Source organism: Gouania willdenowi, chromosome 15 (assembly GCF_900634775.1).
Source record: "Gouania willdenowi chromosome 15, fGouWil2.1, whole genome shotgun sequence".
In the NCBI taxonomy this organism is placed as follows: Eukaryota; Metazoa; Chordata; class Actinopteri; order Blenniiformes; family Gobiesocidae; genus Gouania; species Gouania willdenowi.
Genome location: NC_041058.1, coordinates 21281923 through 21289727, shown reverse-complemented (window position 1 = coordinate 21289727; position 7805 = coordinate 21281923).

The window sequence follows — 7805 nt, the reverse complement described above, 5'->3', positions numbered from 1 at the left end:
GCATCTCATCTGCTTTTAGGTGTTTTGATTACATTTTGAAGTATTATATTTGGACAGCTGTGTCTTTTATTGAGATGAAATCACTGGAAATTTCATTGCGTACACAAAATTGAATGTAAAAAGACAGAGGGAGAGAGCAAAGTCAAGCCACGCCCACGCTACGTCTAAAGTGTGATTTTGTGCAAAAATAGTTACTCGCTCAGCTTGGAAGACAGTGGAAAATGGCAAAAGCAGTTGGATTTAAAGAGCTTTTTAAAGCCAATAAGTGAATAAATGGTAAGCACGCATTTTATTTTCATTTTCTGCTGTGCTGCTGATTCATAAGAGGAGTTTTGGTGTAAAAGTTTGTAAATATTTTGTGTTTGTGGCTTTTTGTGTTCTGAAAGTTTAGTGGCTAGATAGCTGGGTTTCAGTCACGTGATTACGATGACGCAGGAAGGGGGTAGAATTTCAGATGGAGGACAGGAAGTAAAAATGGAGAATACGCCTATGGAGAAAAAGATTGCAGAAAGTCTGTATTGTACTGATTTAGGTCCAGTTTCAAGGCAAAGATACAAACAATGAATTAACAAATATGTTGGGTGAGTTATTGACAAAAATGTGCCGACCATCGAGGCTGTTGAGATCACAAACGGACATATCCACTTACACCAAACAGCAGATGAAAACCTACAAAAGTATGGAGGCATATAACTTTTTTGTGAGTGGGTGGGTCCACAATCTCGGTACCAAACGGCTTCACAATGATTCTTGTTTGGTCTTCGCCAGGGTGAAGTTTGTTCTTATATATATTTATGTGTTAAAATGCTAGCAGTAACAGCTATAATGTAAACAAACATGCAAAACATCTTGATGACGTTAGCCTGACGGTCAAGGATACATGAGGTTTGTTTGTCACATACATATATACTACTGAATAGTACCTTATGACATGTAGTGAAATAGCATTAGGGTGTTCAGCTTTATGTGCACAGTGTGCAGCAGGGGTGAAAGAAAGAAGGTACAGTAAATAATACAGTAAATGAGCATTGCACTGAACTCTGCAATGTTCTCGATGCAAAGTCTTGTTCCGTTTTGTTTCCATGTTTGTCAAAGCTAAAAATCCACTCTCACACAAGGACATCAAGGTCTTGACGGCAACTTTGTCTAACGTAAAGAAATATTTTATAAATAAATGTGTTCCTCTGTCACCACTAGCAGGAAACCTTACAGAGGCCAATGTGTAATGTGTGGCAATGCACGGAGGCTCCTGACTGCTGATCTATTTATATTATTCCAATGTACATTTCAATGTGTATACCCCTAGCGGTACCCGCACCCCACTTTGGGAACCTCGGCTTTTTATGTGCAACATTTTATGTGACTATTTCATTGGTGCTACAAAATGCAAACTGTCTTTTCCTAAAATGTTGAGGTTGAGTAAACAACCATTAATGCCACCCACATATATTTTAGTGGTGTCATAGAAATGTGAATTGAAAAAGCATAACGAGCTGCTTCAGTTAGTGGACTTTAGCTCAGAGACAAATAAAGATGTTTAAAGCACTGACAGATTGTTTTAGACCTCTGGGGGACATTTTTGTATTCCAGTAAATTATCTGTCACAGTGAAGAAAGGAGTGGAATGTCAACTAAAAACCAACTTCTTAATTATTAAACAAGCATTTATACTAAATGTTTTGCTTACCTTTGGCTTTTACTAAAGTTTACTCAAATAAAGTGGACTAAGTAAATTCCTCTCTGTGTCCTTAGGGTAGGCACTCACAAAATGGAAGGGGAAACTTATCTTTAAGCAGCCTGATTAACTGGCACAGTTTGATTTGCATGCCCAACTTAAAAAATGTAAAAGCATTTTTTATTCATTTCTTTATTTATTTATTTTTAGCTTCAGTTAAAAAAAGTTTTTATAGCATTCATTATCCCCAGCACCAGCACACCACAGGGAACCTTAAGACCTAAACTCAAGCATAAGAAGTCAATCTCTGTGTCAGTTTATTTTATGCATGTCTATGCTTGGGACTTAATTGCGAGCTTTGAGTTTAGGGGAAAAGAACATTTCTCTTTCCTCGTGGTTTATTCCAACATCTGTGGTAATGCAATTTAACAGTTGACAACCCAGCTGGATGTTTTTTTTGTACCATAACGTTGTAATGTGGAGCCTGTTAGCAGCTCAGTTAAGTAGTATAACATTGTACATTTCCACAAATACAAAATCCACCATGGGTTGGGTTCAATTCTAATTGTAATCACGTAATTGATAGTTAATTACAATTATGGCATAACTATAATTGCAAATGTAATTTACTAAGTCTGTTGCTGTCGTAATCGTAATTATATTGTAATTGAGTTCAAATAATTGACTTTGTAAATGTAATTGGCATCGAAATTCTATGGAAATGGTCAATTATAGTTTAATGCAAAACTAGGGAACATTGTTACAGTTCTATACATATGTAATTAACAATTACCAAGCTTTCCAACATTTTACCGTTTAAAAAAAAAGGAAATCAAGGGGTACACTGACACAAAAAAGGCTCCGACGCCCACATCAATAATGTTAAAACCTATATTTTAATTGATTAGTTAGTCCAACAAGGTAACCAGTAGATAGGAAAGAAATTAGAAAATAGATATTTGCTTTTAGTGTATTTTACAGCTGATTTAGGACCCGTTATAATGAGAGACGCTAACACAAGAGAAAGTATAACTTTTATTTATTTCAGGCTGAGTAAATGTTATTAATTGTAATTGAACTTTACTAATTGAGATCGTAACTGTAATAGACTTTCTGAGGTAGAGAAATACTAGTAATTTAATTGTAAATGGAAAAAATACTGGTCACTGTAATTGTAATTGAACATGGATAATTGAAAACATAATTGTAATTATAAAATGTAATTGACCCCAACCCTGAAATCCACTGTTACTAACAAGCCTGCTGCAGAAAATACAGACATTTTGATGTGTTGAAATGCATCAGCTGGTTATCAGTGCAAACGCACACTTTTCTTACAGGTATACAGTATGTACGCAGAGGAAACGATAAACTCAGCCACAAAACGCATAATGACTTTATAAAGGCACACACAGAGTAGCAGGGATGAAGCAGTGTGTTGAGGTTGTGTGTGGTGAGGAAAGAATTGTGGCTCGTGTCAAAGATAACAACACTAGGTCAAGCCTGATAGGCATTCGCAGCACGGACGGAGTGTGTGGCAGATTAGAGCAAACATAACTGCACAGATAAGTCCAGCTAACTGATAACTTTATGGGGTTGGAAATAGAGCAGTAGTAGTAGTGAGTGTGGATATAGCAGGACGGCTTCTGCGTAGGTCCTTAAGAATGCACAAATATTTGTAAATATGTATTTATGTGTAATTTGTGTGAAATTATCTGACATTATTTTGGACTAGTACAGTGTCTGGCCGAAGTATTCATATAGTGGGAGCTTAAGTAGAGTAGTCAATTATGGCCAAATGTATGTGTTTGAAGGTTGGATGTACAAAGAGGTGTACATACTCTGTAGTGTTATAAAGGGGTATATTTGCGGGTGCAAAGTAAAATTTTTGTTTGGTGTATTATTTTTCTGTAATGTATGTTTTTTGGAGTCATTTTGTGTGTTTTTTTAATCTCTCTGTTGTATTTTTGCGCATTTTTTTTCAGTTTGGTAAGGCACAATTGTTTTTTGTTGCCATTGTAGTGTGATTCTGGAGTCATTTTGAGTATTTTTGCAGATTTTTGGTGCAGTTTTGTGCATTTTTATTGTCATTTTGTGAATTTTTTGTATAAATATTTAGTTTTGTGTATTTTGACTCATTTTCATATTTTTGTTGTCGTTTGGTGCATATTTCTGTAATGTATGTTTTTTGAAGTCATTTTGTGTGTTTTTGGAGCCTTTTTGTATATTTTTATGCATTTCTGTTGTCGTTTTGTGTACATTTTCATGTAGATATTGTTTAAGGTTCTCTCTCACACACACATTAGCCGCGCACATGCACATACTCCGTCACAGGTTGTTGAAATGCATGTGTCTCATATTGGGCGTGAGACCTGCCAGAAAAAAAAATGGACCCGGTAGTACCACTACGCGATCGAAATTGGGAGCCGTAATCTCAAAACAAAATGAAAATAAACCTTTTGCAACACACTTAAATACAACATTGAGCACTACAAAAACGTTTTTAATATCGACCTTCTTTTGTGGACTGGAGGAGGGTCTTCTTCTATTGATTTATAGAGGTTGTAAATGAACAGATTGGTGCGCTAGCTCCCCCTCCTACTGAGGTCAAAAGCTGAATAGGTTTCATTTCTGACATGAACATGAATGTGCCGTCTGGGCTAAATAAAACTAAAATAAACATTTTGCAACACGAACTTCCTTGATTTATTAGAGAGATATTTCAATTCTTTAAGATGCTTGAACACAAAAATCTAATTTTTTAAACTTCCACGGAAACAGCTCAATATAATAAATGTACATTAATTGTGCAATAGCAAAAAAAAAGATGGTAAAGTGGTAGAATAAATCTAAAGATGTTTTAATGCAGAACTTGTCTGTCACAGTACTACAGCATAATATTTAAGCGGTTCATTACAAACCAAGATGTGATTTTTTGAAAATTGATGATAGGAATTTTTTTTAATTTTTGAAACTGACCCAGAATTTGTATATTGAACCGGATAACCTCCAAAATGTAATGGAAATGTCCTTGGCGTTGGCAGAGTCTTACGTTAGCTTTAGCCCTTTAGGGTTCTCTTTTAGTTTGAGCCTCTTTTACTTTGATCTGAAGTTTAGGTTCGACTCTTGTTTTGATTCATGTGTTGTTAACACTGTCTCAATGCTTCCGGTGGGTATTTCATCAAAGTCAGCTCAGGGTTATTGCCAGGTTTAACCTGAGAGTCCAGCTTAGGTGAACCTGGATCTAACTAAAATGGCCTTTTCATCAAAGAGAAAACACCTTAGTTGCCATGGAAACAGTTTGTAGAGCAAACCTGCACTCGGCAGAGGCCCGTTGTAGGATAAGTGATTAAGCCGGGATATTTTGGTTATCCTGACTCAACTTATCTGGTTGTATAAAAGCGGGACAGTGGAAAGAGGGATGTTTTGTGACATAAATTACCATGGAGATTTATGCTGTGTATTCCAGGATTTATTTAATCTCATCCCTTATCTCAGTCAGCTAATCCACTGCCCACTAAACATTATCACATTCAACTACACCGACTGTCATTATTTACACATTAGTGATCATTGATTTCAATCATTATAGATACATGCTATTTTAAAAGATGTTGCAATCATTGGATTATTTACAGTTTCACATTGATTTTTATATAAAATACACATCCCATATAAAAATAAGTCAAAGAGTAACGTGATGTTCCTATTACTGAAGAAGGCTAAATCAAAGCAGGTAAACCATCAGCTACTTTCAAAACTGAAGTCACAGAGTAACTCTACAAAAATACATTTGTAAAATGATTTAATGAAAGCACATTATACAACCCGTAAGATAAGAGGAACTTGAATTATCCCAAAGGGAAATTCAAATAAATTCAGTGAGCTGACCTATTTATCATTTATCAGAGTTATACAGTCTGATGGAGTTACATTTACACAATGTCCCCCAAATCTGCAATTTTTCAGAGATGTTAATTTACTATTTGGGTTGTAATACCTCGCTTTCTCTTCTTGTTTCATGGGCGACCGTGACTCAGGTGGTCGAGGGGTTGTCTTCTGATGGCAGATGTTGGGGGTTTGATCCCAGTCTATACCTGCCTTTGTCGAAGTGTCCTTGGGCAAGACACTGAATCTTACATTGCTCCCAGTGGTTGACTAGCGCCTTGCATGGCAGCTCAGTCCCATTGGCGTGTGAATGAGTGAATGAGCTGCTATGTAAAGCACTTTGAGACTACTTCAGTGTAGGAATAAAGCGCTATATAAATCAAGTCCATTTATAACTGTGGCATTGTTGCTTTTCTTTTTAATTTGGTATTTTACCTCCTCGTAAGCCACCATGAGGATTTCTCCATCGGACGAGGAAAAGCACCATGCTCTAGTTGCCATGGTGAATAGGTGAATCTGTGATTGATGGCGCCGTCTATTTTGAGAGAACCGTTTGCTCGCACTGATCCAGGATCGGTTTTACCTGACTTAATTAATCAGTGTCCGCTCAGCCTGGCTTGGTCTTTGTTCAACCAATTAGGCCTGGATGCTGGATGCTCTTGTTTGAGATTCACTGAACCCAGCTCAGTCATTTATCTTAATATACAAAGGGAGAGGCTGTTTAAAGCTGATATCCAAAGTTTCTGAGAAATGTTTCGATGTCCCGCCCTAAACAGCTTCACTTCCTCCCACTGCCTCTGCCAATCTACCAGAAGCCACGCCTCTACTTTTCTGCACGCGCATCGCGAAACATAACAAGGTTGCTTCAGGTCTCATTGATATAGGTCTATGGGTCAGTTAAGAACCAAAATCATATTTACCTGTTTGCTGTCGTGACACGCTGCCTTGTTTCTGTGCACAATTCCGCATTCACTTTGATTGACAGACGGTGCTACAGGAAGTCGAAGCCTATTGGCTGGGCGATCACGGCTAGGATGAAGGCGGGACTTATATACATTGACATGTATATGAATGACCGCCGGCAGTAGACTGTAGTAAAAGGCAAGGCAAGGCAAATTTATTTGTATAGCGCATTTCATACACAAGGCAGCTCAATGTGCTTTACATGATCAAAAAGTGCAACAGAAAACATTCAACAGCTTAAAATCACTTAAAATCATCAAAAAACACATTACATCAGCAACATGACCAAAAATCTCCCTCTCAATCAAACACAGTAGAGATTAAGACTAGTCAGATGTTTCTTTGAATTTCAAAAGAATGATACATGAACATAGATTTCTCAGAAACTCCGGATATCAGCTTTTAGGACAGTCACAGGCACTAAGGCTCCCCGATGCTAAAATACATGTTGGATGTGACATCCAGCAGTGTCACATCCAACAGCGCACACAGCATATTCCTCTGTTCATTTGAATGTATTGTATAGTGCTGAGTTACAAGAAACTATTAATCAAAACGCTCATAGGTCTCATAAATTACATTATTTAATTGTGAGTAACTGCAACGTCTTTTTTAAACGCAGACAGCTTTAAATAGAAACAAACAAACAGTAAACTCAGCAAACTCACTCAGTTGTTCTCTATGAAAGATTCATTAAATAACGTCAACTTTAACCGTTTACTACTTTTAAAATGTTGAAACCACAAAAAAATTCTGGAACGTGTTTAACCTTTTTTTTTTTTTTTTACTATTTTCCTCTTCTCAATGCTCAGTAACAGATGATGTCCCATCCTGTTGGTCTCCGCATTGGTTTCTATTGGCTGTTTAATAAGAGTAAAAGCTGCAGCACATGCCTCCTCACGTCTCCAATCATGAAATCTGTGGCTGTGTTCAAAATCTCACACTAACGTACTATTCATACTAAGTCTGACGTCAAAATGAGTATGTAGTGCGTTCAGATTAGATAGTATGAATAGATTGCGTACGCGACAAATACCCGAATGCATACTATAGACCCTTTCCAAAAAATTTAAATATCATAGAAAAGTTGTTTAATTTCCATAAATCCATTCAAAAAGTTAAACTTTCATAAATTATAGATTCAGGGCCCACAATTTAAATGATTTCAAGTATTTATTTGTTTATTTTTACATAATTTGGGCTTCCAGCTCATAAAACCCACAAAAACAGGATTTTAAAAAATTTGAATACTGTGAAGAAATCATCATTTACTGCAGAAA